At 37.9% G+C, this 24,072-nt stretch overlaps 1 protein-coding gene and 1 long non-coding RNA gene across 13 annotated transcripts in view; one reads left to right on the top strand and one right to left on the bottom strand.

Moving 5' to 3' along the window:
* Positions 1-24,072, bottom strand: part of LOC135217423 (uncharacterized) — a 625,282-nt gene that overhangs the window by 586 nt on the left and 600,624 nt on the right. The window lies entirely within an intron of this gene.
* Positions 1-24,072, top strand: part of LOC135217422 (mucin-2-like) — a 463,906-nt gene that overhangs the window by 236,440 nt on the left and 203,394 nt on the right. The gene's annotated exons all lie outside the window — the stretch shown is intronic.

Genomic DNA, 24,072 nt, shown 5'->3' with positions numbered 1-24,072 from the left:
CAAAATGCTCTGAAATTTCCGAATAGTTCAAGAACCTTGGGAAATAATAACCTCACGAACAATACCTGAATTTCACTTAAGTTACAATTAAGAGCAGCTATTTTGTAAAAAAGTTACAATTTTAAGAGCAGCTATTTTGTAAAAAAGTTACAATTTTATTAAGAGCAGCTATTTTGTAAAAAAAAAAGGCTCCCTGTTCATATAAAGACAGGCAGTGAGTTGCAGATTCAAGTGTGTTGAAGAGAGAGAGAGAGAGAGAGAGAGAGGGGGGGGGGGTTTGTGTGGTTGGGGGGGGGGGGGAGGGGGGGGGGGGGGGGGGGGGGGGTGTGAGTAGGCGTGTCCAGTTGTGTGTGTGGGCGGAAGCTGAGCGTGAGCGAGCGTGCGTGGGTGGAGTTCTAAAGGTATTTCATTGATCAACACATGATGCGACACATATCCCGAAGAGCAACTGAAAATTGGCACGTGTTTGCAGTCTTTCGTAACTTGTATTTTCTGGGAGAAGGAAAAGAATGCTAAAACATTTCTGAGGGCAATCCTAATACATCCTGGTTTATTCCATGACTTTGGGCACGATGAATAAATGTTTGAAGTACAGTAACGCCCACGCCCATGTTCTGGTCTCCCTCCCACGTACATTGCCATGTTCTCTGTCTTTGAGAAAATCATCGTGCATCCAGGTTTCAGCAGGACGATCATCACCCATGCACTGTGAAACAAAGAGATATACATACTACATACATACATACTATATATTATATATATATATATATATATATATTATATATATATATATATATATAATATATAATATTGACATTGAGAATTTAAATTGAGCCACACTGTACTGATCTCTTAATTCTAACGTTCCATTGTATATAAATAAATACAAATTATTCCATAGAAGAATGAAAAATGTTAAAGTACTTATGAGGACGGAAGACGTGTTTGTGGATTTAATATCTATATGTATGTATGTATATATATATATATTATATAAGTCTCCGTCCGCACAAGTCTTTTAAACATTTGTCATTCTGATTTTTTTTTTAGAATCTGTGAATACGCTGGAACTTTAAAATAAAATGTAACGGCACAGTGTTGTTCAATCTAACTCCCCAATTTCAAAATACAAAGGTAATTTGAAATAATTTTTTTTTCTCTCCGATCGTTACCATTTACCACTTCAGAAACAAATGAAAACCGAAAGGTCCAAAGACCAAAGACACTGTTTGTAGGGTGAAAGTGTTTCAAGTAACAGAAGGTTTTCCATTTCTCTGTGGTGCCTCTTCACTCCTCCGAGCTTTGTTTCTTTGTCGTCGAAGCATCTATTCATCCTCCGAGTATTATACCACAACTGTCTTTGTCTCGGTTTCAAAAGTCTCTTTGAAATGTAAACTTACTAAATTTATCTATAATCATAAATTTGTCTCTAAACTTTTAGTTTATATTGCTGTGTATCTAATATACTTTCTTTTACCTTTCTGCATAACCTAATTCTGGCACTGCCGTGAGGCACTTGTTTTTTTTTTTTTCATCTAAACTAACTGACTTAAATCCGTATACTGCCAACTCATTCTTTCCGTGATCCTCCTGTCAGGGCTAATTTGTTGTCCTTAACCGTTTGCATTGTCCCTTACCGTGCATGATGTAAATTTCTACCACTCTGTATCGTTGTTCTTAAAGCTGTTTTAATTATAGATTTTTTTTTCTTAAAGTTGTTTTAATTATAGATTTATTATAGATTGATTGACTGATTTATGGGTTTTAGACATAATGCAAAGCATTGGGGCAACTAAGGCTATTCAGCGCTGAACGGAAATTGACAGCGAAAACGTTTGAAAAGTGTAAGAGGAGGAAAGCCTCGCAGTTGCACTACGAATCAAGTGTTAAGAAAGGGTAGAAAGTAAGATGGAAAAAGGAGAATATGAAAGGAGGTACAGTAAAAGGTACGAAAGGAGTTGCAGCTAGGGGCCGAAGGCGCTTGCAAAGAAGTAATGCCTACTGTGCACCGCATGAGGTGCACTGGCGGCACTAACCCCCGCGGGGGTTTATCCTTATGGAAGTTGTATGTAAAAGCGCAAGGGTCAGCGATATAAGGATCTCATACCATACAAACAATTTGGATCAAGAACAACCTGTTTTGAAGGCTTCACAGTTGATTAAGGTTACTGTGGTCGACGTTATCGACAACGTCACAAGCATTTGAGCGAGAAAGTAGAGAATCCGGAAGATCGTTCAAAGCGCAGCGAGATTTCAACAAGTCGTAACCACGATGCAAACAGCGGGAAATCAATAGTTTAGTAGATCAAAATGAACCAACAAGCTAACAGGATTAACTCCAAATAGTCTCTCGACGACCACGTAGTTCTTGGGATCGGTAATATATGCATTGGCTTCTTAAGAAAAATAAAAGTAAAGAAAATATGAGCCAAATAAATCAATACTCTCCTACTGGCGACGAAGTGGCTGTGCGTCATTGATGCGATATAAACTGACAAAAATAATCAGCCTTTCGGAGAGAGAGAGAGGAGGAGAGAGAGAGCGTTTCGTAAAGATACAAACAGAGAGAGAGGAGAGAGAGAGAGAGAGAGAGAGAGAGAGCGTTTCATAATTACACTAACAGACAAACTGACCGCCCTGGAATAAAGTTATGAACGTAAAATGAGGTTTGCTGGCTAGTATTGCATTTTAAGAGCTCGAGTGACAAGTTAATTAATTCCAAAATCACTGCTGAAATGTAACTTTTTTATTTTTCTGTTGTCCATCTATGAGTCGCATTGACAACGATTCTGCATATGCGTCAATAATGTAACCAGACAAAACAACCCAAAGACTGCTCTCTCTCTCTCTCTCTCTCTCTCTCTCTCTCTCTCTCTCTCTCTCACACACACACACACACACAATGAGGGGGACGTGGCCATGAAATTTATAGTATGTAAGGTAAAAATAACCTATATTGTGATGAAACCACTCAAAACAATATGACTGGTCCATCCTTAGTTATACAATCAGTTTTTCAAATTAAATACACATCCACTAAATCCTGGAAATACGTTAATGCTTGTTAACTGCGTGACAATATTCTGTGGCATGGTTATCAAGAATTTTACGAGCTGAAGTAGTATAAATGTAATTACACTGGCTAAGCAAGCACTAACCAGATGAACAACACACACATACACATACACACACATACACACACGCACACGCACACACACACACACACACATATATATATATATATATATATATATATATATATATATATAAAATATATAATATAGTATTCGAGGATGCATCCTAAATGTTAGAAAATAACGTTAGCAGCAGAATGTTTTAAGTATTAACCTTATGTATTATTCATATTTTTCTTTAGTTCGTAAATTTCTTACTGTAACCATGCTATCCCTTTTTTTTCTTCTTAAAAAATTATTTAATGACGCCCACGTTTATGAAATGTATTTAGTCATTTAATATAGACTGAAGCATGACGGTGTATCAATGTAATTTCCATAACTCAGAGCAAATTAATCTTAGGACGAACGTTCCTGTGTCTAATCATGCAAGTCAAGATACCGGAGGGAAATCTGTGGCGCTGCCATTTTAATAAACATTGTTTCTTTATGAGTTAAGTTTTGCGCTAATGGTAACAATTAATCCGCCAAAACATAAAGGTGCGAACTCGCTGGAAACTTATTTGTCATTCTCTCCCTCATCAAGTTTAATTCCTTAGAAACCTACAGTGTTGTATTGTTTCCACTAAAGACTTTTGACCGAACATCAATGACCATAAGTATCTGTCGGAAGATTAGTTACTATAGTTTGATGAAGGCATTCATCCAAATACTATACTCTGTTTTTTTCCATCTGTCCATCCGCCTGTGGTGTTTTTGTATGGTAACACTGCGTCCCGGGCTTTAAATAGTTACGCTATGTGTAAGTTTTAGGTAAATAAAAGGATATCTGGGTGTACATTTGCAACTGAAAAGTGTTTTAATAATTTACTGTATGCGAATTACACCGTTAATATTCGAAATAGGATATTGTTGTTATTGTTGAATGTAAGCTAAATGTAACTATCTAAAGCCCGGGACGCAGTGTTACCATACAAAAACACCACAAGCGGATGGACAGATGGAAAAAAACAGAGTATAGTCTTAGATTATGAAGTCGAAATAACGTATACAAGTTGCCCACTCATTCTTGGCAGGCTAATATCAGGTAGACACAGTCAAAACAATATATGCAAGCGTTTTGCCCTAGAGTGAACGGAACTGACTGAGAAAATGCTATTTGGTGGCTCCATATTACATTCACAATCGAACAATCTCTTCGCTTTAGGTCGGTTGTGGTAGCTCGCTCGATTCTCTCCATCCATCCCCACCCACATCAATTATACTCTCTTGAAATCTGTTATTCTGGAATGGTGCGATTCCTTTTATCATTCCAATCCTATTACAACTTAACAGAGCTGGATACAGCATTCTCGATACCTTTACTGCCACGATGTACTCATTGAAAATGGAAGGGACTCTACGAAATAATGCTTCTCCACAGTCACTTCTTGCTTCCGTTTGCATGCCGGTGACCCCGTTCTCCACATTAAATAGTAGTTCTTTTCCTGTTTAAAAGCCAAGTAGTAATATTGCCATTCGGAATCTGTCAAACGTTACTTACTTTACTTTGAAACCTGACCAGAATCCAATGGAATTCCGTAAACGTTCATTTATTTTTAATCATCAATGTATTTATTAGATCCAAACCTGATAGAACACTTCAACGCCCAGGGAACCGTGTTGAATCCTTTTCCAAGAACTTGTTAGTCTTTGCTATACAAGCAGACTAACTTGTATAAAAAAGCACGGGGAGAGAGAGAGAGAGAGAGAGAGAGAGAGAGAGAGAGAGAGAATATAGCTGTATAGCTGATGACTGGTCCCATGTCGCTCGCGTTTCATTTCCTCGCGTTTTTCTCTTCGCTCTTTCTACATCATCAGTTACAGACCACTGCCCACTACAGCCAAAAGTCAAATAAGACACCGAAATCACTGCTTGGATCAACAGCCACACACTGAGTTTATAGACACTTGTCCAAATTTCTGGGTATTTGCCTGGGATTCAAATCTGCTACCTTTCGCGAGTAAGAACACAATACCCCTATTTTTCTGTACAAGGATGGGGAAGAAGAAGAGATACTTTTCAAGAGAACCCAATACCCGATTTTACTCTACAAGGAGAAGGAGGAGGAGTGTCCATCGAAGTATTTGAAATGGACTGAAGAACTCAAACATCGCATAAGTCGCGTCGATACCATGAACTGCCTAAACGGTTGAAAAAAAGTGTACGTAAAATCTTGAAAAGCAAGCACGAAACACAAGCAAACAAGTTATATTTAGCTCGCATTGACTTTCTCCATTTCCTTTCAATAATGGAATGGGAATTTTTTATTCGTTTTCACTGGAAACGATATCACCGTAACAGACATTTATAGAGGTCGTCCTCTCTCACTGCCATTTGATGATAGTGGTTCAGTGATATGAAGGGGGAAGTTCCAGGTTTGCCCGAGTGCCTTGCAAACACTGCAATACGTATTGCAATCTTGCGCATAATTCAGGCTCTTTTGAATGAAGCAATTCCGTCTTAAAAGACACTGGGCCATCCTGAATGATACACTCACGTTCCGAATGATAATAGGCTAATGGGCCAGTCAACACTAAGATGGCTCTCCTACATTTACCATTTGGAGATTAATGTTACTGATATCCTTGAGGGACGATTGGCTCTTTTGTGCTCGTCCCGTCCTTTGGAGAGAGAGAGAGAGAGAGAGAGAGGAGAGAGAGAATGATCTTGAAGGCATTAACTTAATCCTATTTAGTAAGCATTTCAGCAAAACATGACACTTTAAATCTGCTATAAGAAAACCTGGCATAGGAACAGAATAGCCTAATTCCAGAGATAATAACTTTAAACGTTCGTCATCACTTTCACTGCTGTTTTTCAAGCCTCTAAAAGACCCAAGAGGCACCGAGACGCATTCATTTCCAAGATGAAATCCGGGAGAAAAATAATGTTAACTTAGGCAAGGGGCTATATAATGGTAGCAATTTTATTCTTGCAATGATCTAACAGAGGCTACCATGGATTTAAATGCGTAACAATCTCCAAGTCTTCTCTTGCTGTTAGTCTTATTTTGTTTTCACTATCCTAAATCCAACACAGGAACCATTTAGTCAATGTTTAATAAACTGTTTGGTGAGGATCCCAAGAGGACAAAATTCAGAGTAGACATTAAGACTGAAAGTTTGATATAACATTCCATTTTCATCATTTCCATTTAGATTGTAATTGTTTTAGCTAATAGTAAATGTTAAACGTGCTAAAAAGTCAAATTAAACAGGAGTTTACTCTTTGGCGTGCAGGTTATGATTTATTAGTCTACAGAAATTAATACTGTAACGTTCCACTGGAGCAACACATCTTTAACTCAAACACTTCTCATTTCGCTGTGACTTAACGGAAGATCTGAATCACAGGGGACTACAAGGGGATGCGCTCCCAAGATGCTACTGTTATTAATGCCATTATTTTAAAAGAAAAATACATCCCCTATGTTACTGACAAATCATGAAGAGCAGTATTTTCAAGAAATGATTCAACAGTAGTGAACGAATCATTTAAGATGTGAATTTTAAAAATATACATATTTCTCTCTCACCACCCACATATGAGGTCTTTTATTTAATAAGCAATTGTTGTTGAATGCTGAAGCACATTTGCCGTCCATATTCTTAAGAAAACACTACTTTAATCTTCTGAGAATCTTATACTCAAGGCCAAATCTCTGAGGGAAAAGACGAAGATCGCTGCTATGATCTATTTTTTTTCTTTTCAGCTGATAGCTGTTTCAGCCATCAACTCATAGCCATCATCAGGGCTACAACATATACGAACTACACTCCATTTTCTATGGTACATCACTATAATGTGACCGGAAATAAGTGAAAAGCCACAGTAACGTAGTATATGAGCGACTCTATTTTTCAAAATACAAAAAAAGGTTAAAAAGGGAGCTTTCGAGTGGTCCTCTTCAGTCGTGCAAACGGTCGAAAGCTCCCTTTTTAACCTGTTTTGTATTTTGAAAAATACAGTCGCTCATATATTATTGTGGCTTTTTACTTATTACACTGTTTTATGAGCACAATAAATAATCATATAAGACAAAAATCTACAATTGAAAGAAAATCGAAAAAGAAAGAAATTTCACAGGTTAGGATTATTCTTCATGTGTGCCCAGTATATTTTATATCAAAAGGCTACCATACATCTTCCAACACTTAAATTTGTCAACCAACTTGGTCACCATACAGGCTGTGATGGTTACCAAGCTGGGGCGACTGAAGATTTTTGGTGACACTCTCAAATGCCTTCTTTTTGCTGCATTGGTGATGATTCTCCAAAGATAAATTTTGATAGAGTAAAAAGAAAAGCTATCGGTTTTTGGATTTTTATCACTGTCTAATCTAAATCTTACCTCTGTTATCCAAATGTCAAATATAGCATAGAAACTGAACTCGCATAACCAGAAAGGAATCAGTACACTTAAGTATAATAAAGGTTAAAATAATGTAAACGATCAACCAATGACGTTCAACTGCTTCTCTAAGAAGTAAAAGCTGAAGGTCCTTCGAAATGTGACCAAAAACAAAATAAACCCTTAAAAATAACGTTGTTCAAAATCGAAGGTCGTTGCTGGCGGAGATGGAGCGCGAGGAGAGATAAGAAAGTTAAAAATTGCGAGAGAAAATGAAGTAAAGATGGAGGGGAAAAAAAGAGGAAGAGAAATAACAAGCAAAATCGAGGAGACGGAAAAGGAAGTCAGAAGTAGGAGAAAGGCGGAGAATACGAAATAAGCAGACGATAGGAGGAGGAGGAGGAGGTAAATAAACAAAAGGCAGTAGAAAAGAAAAGGTGAAAGAGAAATAAGAAACGGAAGCTCGGAGGAGGAGGAGGAGGAGGAGGAGGAGGAGGAGGAGGAGGAGGAGGAGGAGGAGGAATTAAAAAAGCAAAAGATTGGATGAGGAAGAGAACAAAAGTAGTAGACGATCTGATAAGGAAAAAGGAAAATAAGGGGGAGATAAGAAGCAGAAGAAAAATTTAGAGGCGAAAGAAACATGAGAGAGAGAGAGAGATAGGAGGAAGGAGATAAAGAAGAAGGAGAAAGGGAGAGGAAGCGAAAGAGACAGAGGAAGACAGCCACACGATAACGACAAAGACGACGAAGAGCCGGAAGGGGAAGCCATCAATGCACAAACGACGTGGAATTTATGACGTCATGGGACCTGTCTCGCTGATTCCACCAGACCCCTGACCCTTCTTCACAATCTGCAGAGGCCAACTACTGGCGACACTCGGAAAACGACGGAAGCGTAAAATGCCTGAGATGCTCTTTAGTCAACTCTTTTCGAAGAATCTTGTACGCGACTCAGGGCAACTAAAAATCGCTTGTGGGTATAAATATGGCATAATTGCAACACTGTCTCCATTCGCCTTTCAGTAAATGAGAGAGAGAACAGCCGACGCGTTAAGTGATAAATAAAATTTGGACAGATTTCATGTAATTTACCTGCTCTGCCACAAAGAAACTCATTCGAGATATTGAGAACTGCCATATAAACTCAAGAGGCATTCAGACGGCCATTCTTTTTAATGAAGTTTATTGAAAAAGGATCTTCCGAGTTTTTTTGTTTGTTATGATAACTGTGGTCATGATCTTTGGGAAGCCATATAACTAAACTTACAATAACATCCACCACGAAAACTGAAACCTCACATTACGTCAATCAAGACCCAAACAGAGAAACAAGGGGATTATCAAAAGTTTGTTTTGGATAATTGAAAAAGGCAGGAATGATGTAGCGAGGAAAATGATAAAGAATTATATAATGATTCCAAGACAGATTTAACACGAAAAGGGATATTTACACAAACATTTTGGCCGATTCATATCAAAACTATCATATCAGTAAAAAAAAAAAATAAAAAAAATGATTTGAAGGAAAAAAAAAGGGAGCTATATCAGAAAAAGGAACTTAACTGCGACAGATATATAAAGAATAGTCAGCGCAGGACATAATATCCATAAACAACCGAGGTCCATTGGAAAGGGAGAGAGATAAAAAACGGGAGTAAGGGGGTCACAGTAGGGGAAAAAATAAAAAGCAAGATGACTTTTGATTAACGAGTCGAGCGTTAAAGAAAAAATGGGAAATAGCAAATTAAAATATTCCTGGAGCCTGGAGATACCATTGAAAGGTGCTGGAGTCAACGATCGCAACTCTTTCTCGGGTTAATAATAATAATAATAATAATAATAATAATAATAATAATAATAATAATAATAATAATATTATTATATTAATTTGAACACTAAGACCAAAATAAAAAGAAATAATTTAATACCTGAACAGCAATATTCTCTGCTAACTATATGCTTCATTGAGTCCCTTCGTCTAAGACTGTGACCTATACTAATAGCAAGATATTCTTGAATAATCGTCAGATATCCAGAACGCCAAACCACAAGAACAGTACCAAATTCTACGGACGTGGAAAACGAGATGCCGATATATTAGTTTCATGTACAACTTGGTTCTGATGCTATTATCACAACGTTACAAGTAGTATCGGGCTCCGTTGCTGTATCCACATCAAAGTTCCCTTCATGTATTCCACTGTTATCGAGAGACCGAGTCAATTAAAATATTCCAAAGGTTATTTTCATTGGTGCTTACTTCACTCATGAGAAATAAGCATAACTTTTAGTTAACAAAATAGAGCAAAATATAGAATTTAGGCCAAATGTCAAGCGCTCGGACCTATGAGGTCATTCAGCGCTGAAACGGAAACTGACAGTAAAAGGGTTTGAAAGGTGTAACAGGAAGAAAACCTCGCAGTTGCACTATGAATCAATTGTTGGGCGAGGGTGGAAAGTAAGATGGAAGAAAGAGAATATGAGCGAAGTTACAGTAAAAGAAATGAAAAGGGCTGCAGATAGGGGCCGAAGTGACGCTGCAAAGAAGCTTAAGTAATGCCTACAGTGCAACACATGAGGTGCACCGACGGTACTAACCCCCTAAGTGACTTTTAGGTTAACGCCTTACAAACTCTAAAACACAAAGACTAACTGAACTAAAATCTCTGTATGTAAATCCTCGTTTTAAGTAACGGTAAACATGGCCAAAGCCCCACGCTCTTAACAATGTGTATTACGGCTGAAAGAGGCCCAAGAATGAGAAAAGGACCTTCCCTTGGGATTCATGGAATGAGTCCTGAAACTTTTCCCACTGAGGGGAATGATAGTTATCCTGTTTAGAAACTAACCCGGGTCTGCCTATTAAAGAGAACAGGGTAAGCCCTGAATGTCACAAGTTCGGATAATGCCACTATTTCTTTTATAATGGTTAGGGAGTCAGAACACTATTTTTTTTCTTTTATCTTTTCATCTCGTTAAACACGAGCCATTACTTTTTTAAGACTAGATTCAGTCTGTTGCACTGATAAATGACGTAACGTTATCTTTTGATAGCTCGTTAGAACATTTTTAAGTTATAGAACTAACAAGAAACTAATAGGGCTCTCAGACAGATCTCAGCATTTTCTATAAAGTGGAAAATTACGTCACATATCACCAAGTAGGCTGAATTATCTCACCGAAACAACGACCTCTATATCAAGAGATAATTTACCATGAAAAAGAGAAATATTTAAAGGGCCGAGGTTTTTTTAAAGATTTACCCAACTTCCTGAACTATCATCTCGCCGGTCGTTTCGTTAGGAATCTTATTCTCGTGATGGAGTCAACGCCAAAATTAATCTGCCGTTGAGCAGATTTTTGAGAATTAACGCACAAAAATCAAATTTACTCGTACGACACATATCCCGGAACATTATTCGACCAGCAAGTAGAAGAACAAGCAAAACCAAAATAAATAAAATTTGCAATGTAAAACTCAAATTAATAAGCATATTGGTTTGGGACATACTGCAAACATTAATGCTGCCATGCGCTCATGGTCCATTTTCATATTCCACGTTACACGGCAAACTGAAAAAAAAAATTGCTAAGAAACTTTAAATCTGAGTCGCATTTATCATGAAGCTAGTAGTGCCCTCGATAGGCTCGACATATTGACATGTATCAGTGTGTTAACTTGACAAATGCATATACACGAGCTTCAAATCATCTAGTGCTTGCAGCTTACCCAACTGTAGCCAAAGACAATAATTGTTTATCCAGATAAAGTTAGACAGTGTGTGTGTGTGTGTTCGTGTGCTTGCTGCTGCTGCTGCTGCCATTGCATTTATGAATATTTCAGAGCTAAAAAATGGAACATTAAATATTTGGAGAAACTTACCACTGAAATTCCTAAAGTATAACGATTCAGCATACCAACAATGTCCTGATGTCACGAATTTAAAGTGTTATAAATTGCAAGACGCAGTACATTAAAGTTAAGTTTTGTATGACACCTTTCCATCACAAAGGAATTCCGTTACGCAATCAATACCAGGCAAACCTCTCCTTGCACACTCAAACCTTGAAACACTCACTGTATCACCGCTGCCGCTGTATGTGGATCTTTAGCGGAGTAAACTAGTGATAGTAGAATACATGAGCGCTAATTTAATCTCAACGAAATAATTGAACTAGTGAGAGATTTGCCCTCATCCGATAAGAGCAATCCAGTCCCACATGCTACACAAAAGAGTATGAAGACCACTCAACCTTCTAAGTGATGTCTTCAAGTTCTTTTGGAATAAGCATTATACTTCGTGCTTCAAGCTCAATGATTTTTAACCTTGTAGTCACTGCCTTTTGTTGCATATGCATAATATGCTTGGCTTCAATTTTACAATACAAAATTTTTATGTTGATAATGTAAAAATGAAGTTATGCATGTTTACTAAGATTACGTCAGCTGCACATTTGCCTCCAATTCAGAATCTTGATACCAATTGCCTACACATTTTATCTACTACTTGAGTGAATGATAAAGAATCAGTAGTGGATGATAAATCATATAGCAGATGATATATATATATATATATATATATATATATATATATATATATATATATATATATATATATATATATATAGATATATCATATATATATATAAAAACTGGTATACCTCATGGTTTTACTTTCGAAGACTTCTACCTACACTTCCAAACGAAGCGATTTCAGCTCTCCGACACTCGAAGACGAGACTTGCACTGGGGTCTTCTCGTTTGCTGATCGATACTTCAAGGCCCTTAAGGATCGGACAAACGGAGGAAAGAACACTTTCCGACGGTCATTCTGATCATTTTTCCTCCACCTGCACTCCTCCTCCTCCTCCTTTGAATCTCGAGTCACTCGCCCTACTCACTTCATTCTGAGGATTCGTGAGCTCGGAGCACCTTTTGTGCGAAGGCATCTTTTTATCTCCTCGGGTCTCTATCGTCACCCGAGGGCTGAGCTCTCATTCAGCGGTAGTCTGTCGTCGCCCGTGTGTGTTGCAGGAAATGGCTAATAAATAAATGCCTTTTATTATTATTATTACTATTATTTTATTATTATTATTATTATTATATTATTATTATTATTATTATTATTATTATTATATACGGTGCCTGTCTGCTAATAAATAATTCAAACGTGCTTCACAGCTCTTTGCATTTATCTTTGTAAACTATATTCTCGCAGTCGTGCTCAGCTATTTGGAGTTGACGAATATACTTGCCTGTTCGCCTTTTCAATGTTAGCACAGTAGCCTTAAAATAAAGACTTTGCAATGAACAGTCGCCTTTCCAAAATGAGACAGCGGTTCTTACTATAGCTCGTATTTTGGTTCACTCACTTTCCACCAAATTTTAAGCGACAAATGCAGTAATTACAATGTTCAAGTATGTTTGAATTTCAAAGAAAAAATACATCTGAGCAGAAATGCATTAAGCAAGTTCACCAAATGCGCATGCATTAAATCTCTCTCTCTCTCTCTCTCTCTCTCTCTCTTCTCTTCTCTCTCTCTCTCTCTCTCTCTCATACACAAACTAACAAAAACTTTTGGAATAAGGTTGTCAGCCTTATTCCATCCAGACTGAGATCGCCTGCAATTAATCAAATGTTGTCCGTCCTTGGCTTGGGTTCTAGATTACGTTTGGCAGCTATAGAGGAAAACTTCTTAACCACTTGTGACCACAGAAAGAGAGAGAGAGAGAGAGAGAGAGAGAGAGAGAGAGAGAGAGAGAGAGAGAGAGAGGTGTAGTATACTTTCCCCATAGTTTTGTCTTTTCTTTTGAAGTAGCGAGCCTCATCATTTACCAGTCATAGAAACGAAGTTATGTTTTAAAACTCGGGGAAAGCGGTTAGCCTTGTCATGGACAGTTCAAAATTTAGAAGAACCCTCAGGCCTTTTATAGAGTGCTGGTGAGGGGTAGCGTGAATCAGGATTTGGTACACTACTGACTTCTAAAACACCCACTAACTGTTATGACATGGGTGGGAGGCTACGTCCTGAAGTCTTGGGGAATTATTGTGATACAAGAGTAGTAATGATTAGTAGGTTTTTCAGTTTATTCGTGTTCTGTATCTTATCATAAGAGCTATAGCTATAGATTATTTATTATCTCAGATATTTAGGCTTCTTAATAACTCCCGAAAAGACAGTCACAATAAATGCCAGACATAAATTGTTAAAAGATAATAACAGTAGATAAAACAAATTGGATTTTAGTAAAACAACATCAAACATAATGAAGACGAGAATTTGGACATGAACTGAAATATTTGTTGGGAGGAACTTGGGTGGGTTGTGGGTTGCGTGTGGCAAAGTGGGGCGAGAAGCAGCAACAGCCACCCAATGGGGGCGAGGGAAGGGGAGGTTTGGGTGTTGGGGGGGGGGGGGGGGGGGGGGGGACACGAAGGTGTGAAGGGGGCCAGCCAAGAACACAGGCTTCGAGAAAAGACGGAATAGAGGAATCATTTTTCCTCTCTTTCGCGGCCATTCGTAGCCGTCACTCAAATCTCTTGGCTTCAGCGTTTCAAATTGGAAAAGTTTGAGGTTCTTAGAGTTGCTTAGCATATATCTGACGCAAAACTTGGTTTCGAAAATCATTTCTGCATCAGAAATTGGTCAGAACTTCACTCTCAGAGCCGTCCTAATAGGATAAATGTTCAGGCGTTTGAAGTATTCCAGACGTCTTGGCATACAATACGTGTTTGCATGCGCGGTTCGCTTGAGATAATGATGTGTGCATGGACTTCATTTTATTTTAAGAGCGAATTTTAACTTACAAAAACTGGCGTATCATAAACTCTTGTCTGCTTAGTTAAAATGTGTGTGTGCGTGTGTGTGTGTGCGCGTGTTTGTGTGGTTTTGTTTTTTCCTGTGGGGTTGAGGATAGCGCGAAGACCAATTAAGTCTGTGGTTTTCTTTCGTTTTCCTTTATCGACGTAACAGAACACTTACTTTTGGTTTTCCCAATCCGGATACGAGAACATCACTTCCAAGTCCTTTATATCCCCGAGGTTTCGCAAGCAACGCGGTTTGCCTCGGAATTTAACATTTTTTTTTATTTTCTTCTGTGGAATTGTATTAACATCGTCTTATTTTTAGCAAGTGGTATACTATATGAAAATAAGCTTATTGATTTCCGATTCCTTTAAGGAGACTGCCTGTATATTAAGTTCAGTCAAATGCACCACTGTTGGTTTGTTTTATTTAATGGCTCTTAGGGACCTCTTGAGGAAACGTGGAAATAATATATATACATATATATGTGTGTGTGTATACATATATACATATACTATACACACACACACACACACACACACACACACACATATATATATATATATATATATATATATATATATATCCACAAGTGCAAAATAAGAGACAGGGTGTAGGTCCTGACCGGTTTCGGCTTTATTTTCAAGCCATTGACAGAGGACTTTGTCAATGGCTTGAATTTGAATAAAGCCGAAACCGGTCAGGACCTACACCCTGTCTCTTATTTTTCACCTGTGGATATGGGTGATAAACGAATCACATGCTAAAGTGCTTATAATCATATGTATATATAAATAAATAAATATATATATATATATATATATATATATATATAATATATATATAAGCATGAATGATGACTAGAATGGCGTGTATCTCGAGTCGAGAAAATGTTCCTGTTTCTCGTGGTTACGCTTACTATTTCTACCCATTACTTTCTTTGACATTTTTTTTTTCATACCTGTCTTAGTTAAGTTAAGGGCGCTAGTTTCAATGACCTATAGGCCACTGGTAAAAATAGGAAAAACATAATGGCAATTACTGTCGCAACACCTTTTTGACACTTGAGATTTTAAAGGGTTTATCTAGTTTTGCTAGCTAGTCTGAGAGGGTTTTGATAGCTTTACTTGAAATTTATACACAGACAGATGCGATTCATCAGTACAATGAAAGGATTCCGTATTACCTTAAAATGTTTTCTTTTCAATGATGCAGAAAACCACAATTAATATCTAAGCAAGCACGCACTGTAAAATTTAACTGCCGCCAGCAATACATGCGCAAATGCATGAGCATTCTCTCTCTCTCTCTCTCTCTCTCTCTCTGTAATGGTGGTTATAGCCGATAATGCGATACTACTATATACACAGCTACCACAGAATCAAAATAATCAAGACCACAACTCCATGGACGAAACTCAGAATTTTGGCTATTTTGTCTGGTTCTGTGGCTACTTCCAAACGCCTTTCTATGTGGTTTCAGCGTAGCCTAAGCGGCTTACTCAACGTTAAGATTCCTGGGGAGTCTTTGCTCCTCATTTGGGCTCCAGTCTGCTCGGTGTAGGCTTTCATCTACTCCAGACGATGAGGGCTGATATTCTCATAAGAGCCACGCCTAAGACGCACTTTTTTTCTCCAGATATCATGGGATATTCGGCATCCACCATTTTTTATGGTCCTTATTAGGTTTTGCGATTCCAAAAGGCCTGTGAACTTGCGTTCCTTTAGTTGTCTTATTATGGTCGAAAGTAAAAAAAGAAGTCAACAACGCCGATCAAAAGTGTCAGTGTTTACCAGTTTTCACTTTCTCAATTTTTCCTCGTTTCTTCCCCTTTCTTCATCACCAACATCATCACTGCAATTCGTGACTATTATCACCATCAGCATCATAATTGCCTTCATAGCTATCAATGGTATTTCCGTCATAATTCTTCGGCGTTAAATGCCCACACCATCTTCGCCATTGTCATTTCCTTGGCTTTTTGTTCTGCTGATTTTCATTGTCAGCTTCATTGGCAGGGTCTTCGTCGTCAATATCATAAAGACAGTTGCCATTATATTTATTTATTCACTTATTTTACAGCGGTTGTTAGTCCTTATTTTCATTTTAAAACTTTCATCTATACAAGAAAGAGAAAATGATAAAAGCACAGAACAATTTGTGGCGCTTTTGACAGAGACTTACATCGATATCTTATGTTCGAAAAGGCTCTTCAAAGAAGCCACTCTCACTCGCCTTGAGACGCCATCTGGTGATAAGGATAACAATAGTCCTCAAGGCGAGATGGCTTCAGCGAAGAGCCGATATGCAGTAATTATGTCTCGCCAATGATTAGCCTTGTTCTGTCGTGTCCGAATCTTTCCAAGAAATCTTATTTTTAATATCCCAACGAAAAATTCACTGATATTTACTTTATTATTTCAAGAATATAATAAGTAAACTGATGCGCCGAGAAAAAAAAATGTAATAAAGATGAAACCAAAAGTACCTTTCACTATTCAGGAATACCAAACCCTTACGAACTCTTCCAGATCCATTTAAACCAAGCGTCGTGTCGTGCACTACACGAAGTGGAAAATTCGACAGCCTTAGTCAGTTGCAACCCAGGCAGTTCTCAACACCTGAACTACATTTTCATGTCTTTCCAAGTGATGAAGCAAAGTATCTATATCGATAAATCATGCGAAGGTGTTTGTGATGTATTGTATAGAGGCCGAATACACCATTGCATACCTAACTGGTTTTCTAGAGGACAAAATGAAGAGGGGAAAAATAGCTACGAGGCCATCGTAACAGTAGACGAAGCCTTGCAACACCGAATCCAGGTAAAAAAAAGTTACAGAAAAAAATCACAGGGAAAAAGTCACATTAATCTTTCTTCGATAGTTACACCCAAGGGTTTTCACCCCAATATGTATCCATGCACCTTTGCAGCGTGTTTAGTACAAGCCCGTTGGGGATTACCGTGAAAACATAAACAAAACACTATTTTTTTCCCGTGGGACTTTTTTCTTGTGACTCTATTATCGGCCACCGCGACGCCATACTATCTTTTATCTTTTTCGACAAGCACAGTCAACATGGGGATAAAAGAACTATAATCTTTCCGCTGTGATATCCATCATACTTTGAGAGGACGCTTCTTTACTATTAGATATAATTAGTATAATTAAGAAAGTGATCACAGGACGTGAAATCAATGCTGTTGAAAAATAAGTCGAATGCTATATTAGATGAAACTAGCATATGGTGCCGGGAGCAGTCTGCAAGTTATTTGTAAGGCATTTAAAAGGAGAAAAGCAAGCTTTAGAAATTGTGGTTAATAAAAGTAAATTCACGCTTCACAAAGTCAGTGTAAAAAAAATAACGAATCATATCATGAATTTTTAATAGTGATGCATAGCTATGCTGCATATTTTATCCTTTGGAAATCCACGTTCTGGAACGATATGAACCCATCGGTGCACGCAGAGAGAGAGAGAGAGAGAGAGAGAGAGAGAGAGAGAGAGAGAGAGAGAGAAGGGGTGGGGGGTGAATTCATAAAGATGTTAACAGATTTTATGAGACTGCAGAGCCTTTGCCATAAAAGCCGGGCCTTACTGGGGATTTATATACGATCTGGACGAATCCGTTGTTGTGGTTGCAATGATGAAGGGATTCTGCTGCTCGCAGAGGCATATGGAAGGCCGGCGCTTTGCCCAGAGCCTACCGGATGCAGTGGGATGAAGACAGAGTCGAGTGGGGTTAGACGAAAAATGATGGGTAAATATGGTGATGACAGGTAAACCCAAGCAGATAAAAATGCAGTTAGAGTAAAAATAGATGTTTAACAAAGCTAGAGAGAGAGAGAGAGAGAGAGAGAGAGAGAGAGAGAGAGAGAGAGAGAATAATGGGTCAAAGGGTTGAAATCGTGAATAGTTATGTTATTTCGTTATAAAAAGATAAAAATGACGGTTCATCAACAATTTATGAAGTCCTCTGTAAAAACCGGATTTATTTTTATTTTATTGAGGATTAAAAATGGAGCCCGGCTCGAAGATATTTACATCGAATAACTAAAAGGAAATTATGGGGACAATGGAAAATTGTGCGGCGGTCGAAGTTCGAAAGGGATAATTACGAATAGGAACTACAAGAGGAGAGGAAAAGATGTACACAAACTTGCAAACATTTCCTTCGAGTTTTGCTTTGCTTTACTCCCTCTCCGCGTTTAAGGAAAGCAACATGGCAACAGAAACAAGATAATTGCGGTTAACAGAACATTTGGTGGTTTTTCAAACGAACTTTCATCATATGAAATGAACCGACAATTTTGTAACTACATGTTATCCGTTGGTTGATTTCGGCCTTTGTTTCCCCTGCAGTGGTTCTTAACCAGTGGTGCTCGCACCCATAAGGGCTGTGAGACCGGTTCCTAAGGGTGCGAGGATGCCTATGAATAATTCAAGCAAAATATTTTTTTATATACGCGTTATGTTTTCCTGAAAAAAACTTTTTTACTAATATGTACTCTGGATTTTTGTCATGAAAAAAATGAGAGGTATATATGAATGAATATAAAAAAACGTTGTTTTGTTATTAAATACACATCACATCAACTTTATATTTTTTGCATTTATTTGTATTTCAGCAATGGGGTTGGTGGGGGGGGGTCGAGAACTGACTGCTGATTTGGAAGGGGTGCATAAACTGAAAAAGGTTAAGAACTATTGAAGGCTATGGATTTCCTGCAATAATTTCGTATCAAAACCAACGGTAGCGTGGAGACATTTTTTGGCCTGTTGTCACCCGAGTAATGAATTCCTCAGCTGCAAATAATTTTACGAAGCGGTTCCGCTGAAAACAAAATGCGATACGAAAAACTGTGGGGATTACATTATATTTTAGCATACGGGAGAAAGAAAATCGACCTTGAAAAATAATGCCAAAGGACCATTATGAGATACGAGAAGAAATTTTCAGTTCGTTGCCAAAAAGTCATCAAATATGGTATGAAGACATGTCTAAGCCTGGCCTGGCTGTACAAGGTTTCCATAACTGGCTCTTTTTAGGTCTGCAGAAATTTCAAAGCTGTGAACACCTCTCTTCTTCTAGAAGGGATAATGCATAATATTCAGAACCTTATGAATTCACTAATAATCAACTTAGCAAAACAGCACCGTTCAGAAATTAGTTTCATATAACAACCTTGCTAAGCAATATAGGTTTGTTGCAATATGCTCCAAAATGTTGCCATTCCAATATAAAACCTCTTTGAAATGCCGCTTTCCCAACAAAAAGTGGAAATCAATTGAAAACTTGTGGTTCAACCTATTATTCATTCACCTTACTCGATAACTGTAATTGAACAATACTGTACTTTAATTACATGATTAATCTTTCACTTCATTGAACACCCCTGCCTTGCCTGGAAATTACCTTTCTTCCCTATACCTATAACAGGAACCATAACTGCTTGTAAATCACTCGTATGAACTTCTCTTCATTCCTACTTCTAAAGAGATGACAGAGGAAACGGTGTATTAGTCACTGTCATTTCTTTGGCAGCTCAACAAAAGAAATGCGGTTAATGGAAAATACTTTACATTACTTAAAGAGGAATCTAAGGCCTAGAGTGCAAGGCGGCAAAAAATATGAGAAGAGAGAGAGAGAGAGAGAGAGAGAGAGAGAGAGAGAGAGAGAGAGAGAGAGAGAGAGAGAGAGAGAGAGAGAGCCTCCCTCTTGATACTCCTTTACTCAACCAAATTCTACCTCCATCTCTCTCATGTAATGAAAGGCAATTTCCTGGCTAATCTTCAAAGGTCAAGAGGTCAGCTAATGTAAATGTCAATCATAATCATCCTGTTCTAGGTTCCTTGCCATTCGTATAGAGTCGCCTGTGACTGAGAAAGCATCATACAATAAAATCAAGTATACAATTTAATTAAACTGTAACGAATGTCCAATGACCATCAGAAAATTGTATACCAGGGCTGCGTACTCTTCCACCAATATTAAATTTCTGACTTGAAAATTCTTGTGTGTAAATATGAAATATTTTATCTGGATATTTTCTGTTCGTAATGTTTCTGTGATTTGGCATTCTTGTTTATTTTGCATAGGCTATATTCAAGCTCTGTGCTATAGCATCTTGGCCAAATGTCTTTCAACTGGTCTGGATATGAACTGACCTATTTCTGCGTTCGAAATCAGATTTACCTTGAACACGAAATCACATACTTATACTTTGACGAGTACAGTACTTAAGCCACCCAATGATTCAACTCGATCACCTCCATCTTAGACACTAAAATCCACTATAATACTGCAAAAATAATTTCTGACAATAAATGAGGACCCGCGTAGGAGGACCTCCGGAATGAAATGACATTCAATTCGTGAAAGCGAATGCGAACCACTGCATATATGCTCCTGCAGTAAACTGAATGACATTTCCATTCTCGAAGTAACTGACAACATCGGTGTATTCATTAACTGTAATGGTTAACAGAGGCTGTAAACGGTAATTAGAGGTAATACGCTGTCCAATAACAATTTAAAACAAATTATTCTATAAATTTCTCAGAAACATTGCCTGTTAATAACTCTAGATATTATTATTATTATTAAGTACCCCAAACCATTGTTATGTAAAGCAAATCCCATTGCAACTATGCCGTTAAATTATTCATAAGTTGAGGAATTTAGTCTACTTTTTCTTAAATGTGATGCTCTTCCGTGGCTAATTAGAAAGCTGCAGTTCTGATGCACTCATACTGCAAGAACAAGTCCCGGTTCTTTGCTCCTTTTAAAGCTACACACACTACATGAAATATGTAGAGCAGGAAAGGTCAGACGTTGCATGCGTAGGATGAAGCAGGAAGTGCCAGCTGAGAGAGAGAGAGAGAGAGAGAGAGAGAGAGAGAGAGAGAGAGAGAGAGAGAGAATCAGATGTTTAATGCACGAAACTATCATCATTAACCTTGAGGTCTCTCCTCACGTTAAATAATATACGACTGTACAGAATTATCAATCCATTCTGCAAAGCCAGTTCCCATATGCTCAAGGGCGCATGATTGTGGCGATGGCTGAACTTCATCAACCAGTACGGTAGAATATTCTCTTGGTGTTTGTGTGCGTAGAATGATATTCTAGAATTGACAAGTCTTCGAGAATTAAAAGGTTACTGGCGAGTGCGCATGTGCCTTATCGGGCATGATTCATCCAGGAATAACTAAAGGGGAAGTAAGGTAGAGTTAAGAGATATGTACCGGGAATAAAGGACAACAGCACCCACTTCTGGCTTTGCAGAAACTCTCAGGAAATCTGTTTTCCTTTATTCGATGAATCCATCACAAAGAGATAGTATGGTTAATGCGTACGTCTGATACAGTAGAAACAATCATGAATTGCAAATCTGTTTTTCCCATCTGAATCCTGTCTCTTTTCATACATTTGTGAGGCGAAAAGACAATGATATAGAAAATTCTGAGTATACAAACTAATGATTATATTCCGCTGGTCTTGAGATGACAGTAGAAGAATGGGTACTATTATGTCAACGACATTGCAATTAGCTTCAAAATATGAGACACATTATTCTTCGAAAGTTATTCCAGACGAAACTAAAAAGTACTCTATAACCTACAACTGCACCTTTATTTAGAAAGGATGCGGGACAACCATTTCTCAAATTCCGGTCAAATACCCTGGGCTGGTCATTTGAAGTTTAGTACAAAACCCGCTGAACCAATCCTCGGCCATTCGGAAAACCATTCGGATTCATTTATCAATCTATTTAATCATAATTCAAACGGTCTTTCTTCCCTCTTGACCAAGTGGACTCGTCCCATTCCCAATTGAGCGCCTCATTCCAAATACTCTTGCTTCCTTCTCTCTCCCCGTTGAACCCACATTCCAGCATTCCAGAACCTCCCCTCTGACCCCCAATCCCTGGCGCTGTTCCTCCCAACATTCCACTCGAAGCAACCAACCTTCTCCCCTCCCCCCTCCCCCCCTCCCGTTTATTCCTTGTTTCCAGCGGTGTCCTACTTTCCCAGCTGGCCCCCATCGGGAATGGTGCCAAAAAATTTCTCGCCGCTAAACCACCTCTGCTCAGCCGGTTACAACGCCATTCACGACCCCTTTTGGAGATTCCGCCTCGTGTCCTTGACTTTCTTGACCAATAGCAGTGCAGCCATTTTTTAGTGCTTGCAGTTTCCATGCACAGTATGGAGTTCTTCCTCTTACGTCGCAGAAGAGACTTCTGTATGGCATTCAAGAGCCCTTTTTTTTCTTTTTTTTTTTCCCAAACACCAAGGCCACATTAAAGGGCAATGCTTTGCACTTACTCTCTACCGAGGATATCGTTTTAGTATTTTTGACATTTGATTCTACTGGTGCTTCTGTTTGTGCTGGAGTTGGATTTATTTGGTTCAGTTATCACATACTTTATCATTGATAGCAGCTAATGCCTACTAAGGCAAACGGGTAAGAATTTTGCATGGAACAGACTCATTGCTCCTCCAGAAAATATAAAAAGTACACGAAAAAACATTCACGAAATTTGTCAAAACAGTTTAACTGGACATCCCACTAAAATACCTATTGCCTATATTATTTTGACTTTCCCTTTCAATCACACCTGGCCTTTTTAATTCTGCTTTCTTTTTCCAATAGATCTATGTTATCTGAAGATACCAGATTGCTTGTTCTAAAGAGCAGCGCACTTGGGAAAAATAAAAGAAATATATACAAACATATTTACACTATGATATATAAAAATATATATATATATATTATCCATATATAATATATATATATATATATATATATATATAGTATATATATATATATATATATATATATATTATATCATATTCGTGTGTCTTGTGTGAGAAAGTTTACTTTCCAGTTTCAGTGAGTGGAAAGAGGGGAAGAAGGACTCCTTCCACGTTAAAAGGTCAAGTGTCTCCCCAAGAGTGCCAACATAATGGTAAATTTACGATGAAAAACAACCTCACTGAGAGCAAAGGGGCCGGAGACTCCATACGTCCTGAATTTAGGGTACTTGAGGATGAACAGGGTGAGCGGGTTATGAGTGGCATTTATGAAGGCGTGATGCGAGTGCAATATTGGGAGGGAAAAGGAAGGGAAGGAGAGAGAAGAGAGACGGGACGAGAGAGAGAAAGAAGGAGAATGAGGAGAGACGAGAGAGAGAGAGAGAGAGAGAGAGAGCACCTGGCTCTACATACACACACACACACACACACACACATATATATATATATATATATATATATATATATATATATATATATATATAATGTGTGTGTGTATATATATATATGTATAGATATATATATATATATATATATATATATATATATATATATATATATACAATCACACCAAATCATGATATACGTCGCACTCCGTCTTTATATTTCATATATTTTAAATCCAATGATAGACGTCTATATAATATTATTATATATATTTATATGCATATATCATGTACGTGTGTATTTATAAATATTTACATTGCCTATATTTACAAGACCCTAACGATGGTCCTCTATAGAAACAATTCATTCCATTTTCCAATTGTAAGTTTGAACACTCATCAGAAGAGCTCATTAGCTTTTGTTATATAAAAAATACATGAGTATTTAGCTGTAGCACCGAATACAGGAAAATTATCCTCTCTCGCACGAATGAGACAAGACTACCAAGGACGCAACTATTTAAAGAGTATT

This window comes from Macrobrachium nipponense, chromosome 7 (assembly GCF_015104395.2).
Source record: "Macrobrachium nipponense isolate FS-2020 chromosome 7, ASM1510439v2, whole genome shotgun sequence".
Taxonomy (NCBI): Eukaryota; Metazoa; Arthropoda; class Malacostraca; order Decapoda; family Palaemonidae; genus Macrobrachium; species Macrobrachium nipponense.
Note: the sequence above shows the minus strand (reverse complement) of the source record. Positions and strands in the feature narration are given on the sequence as shown.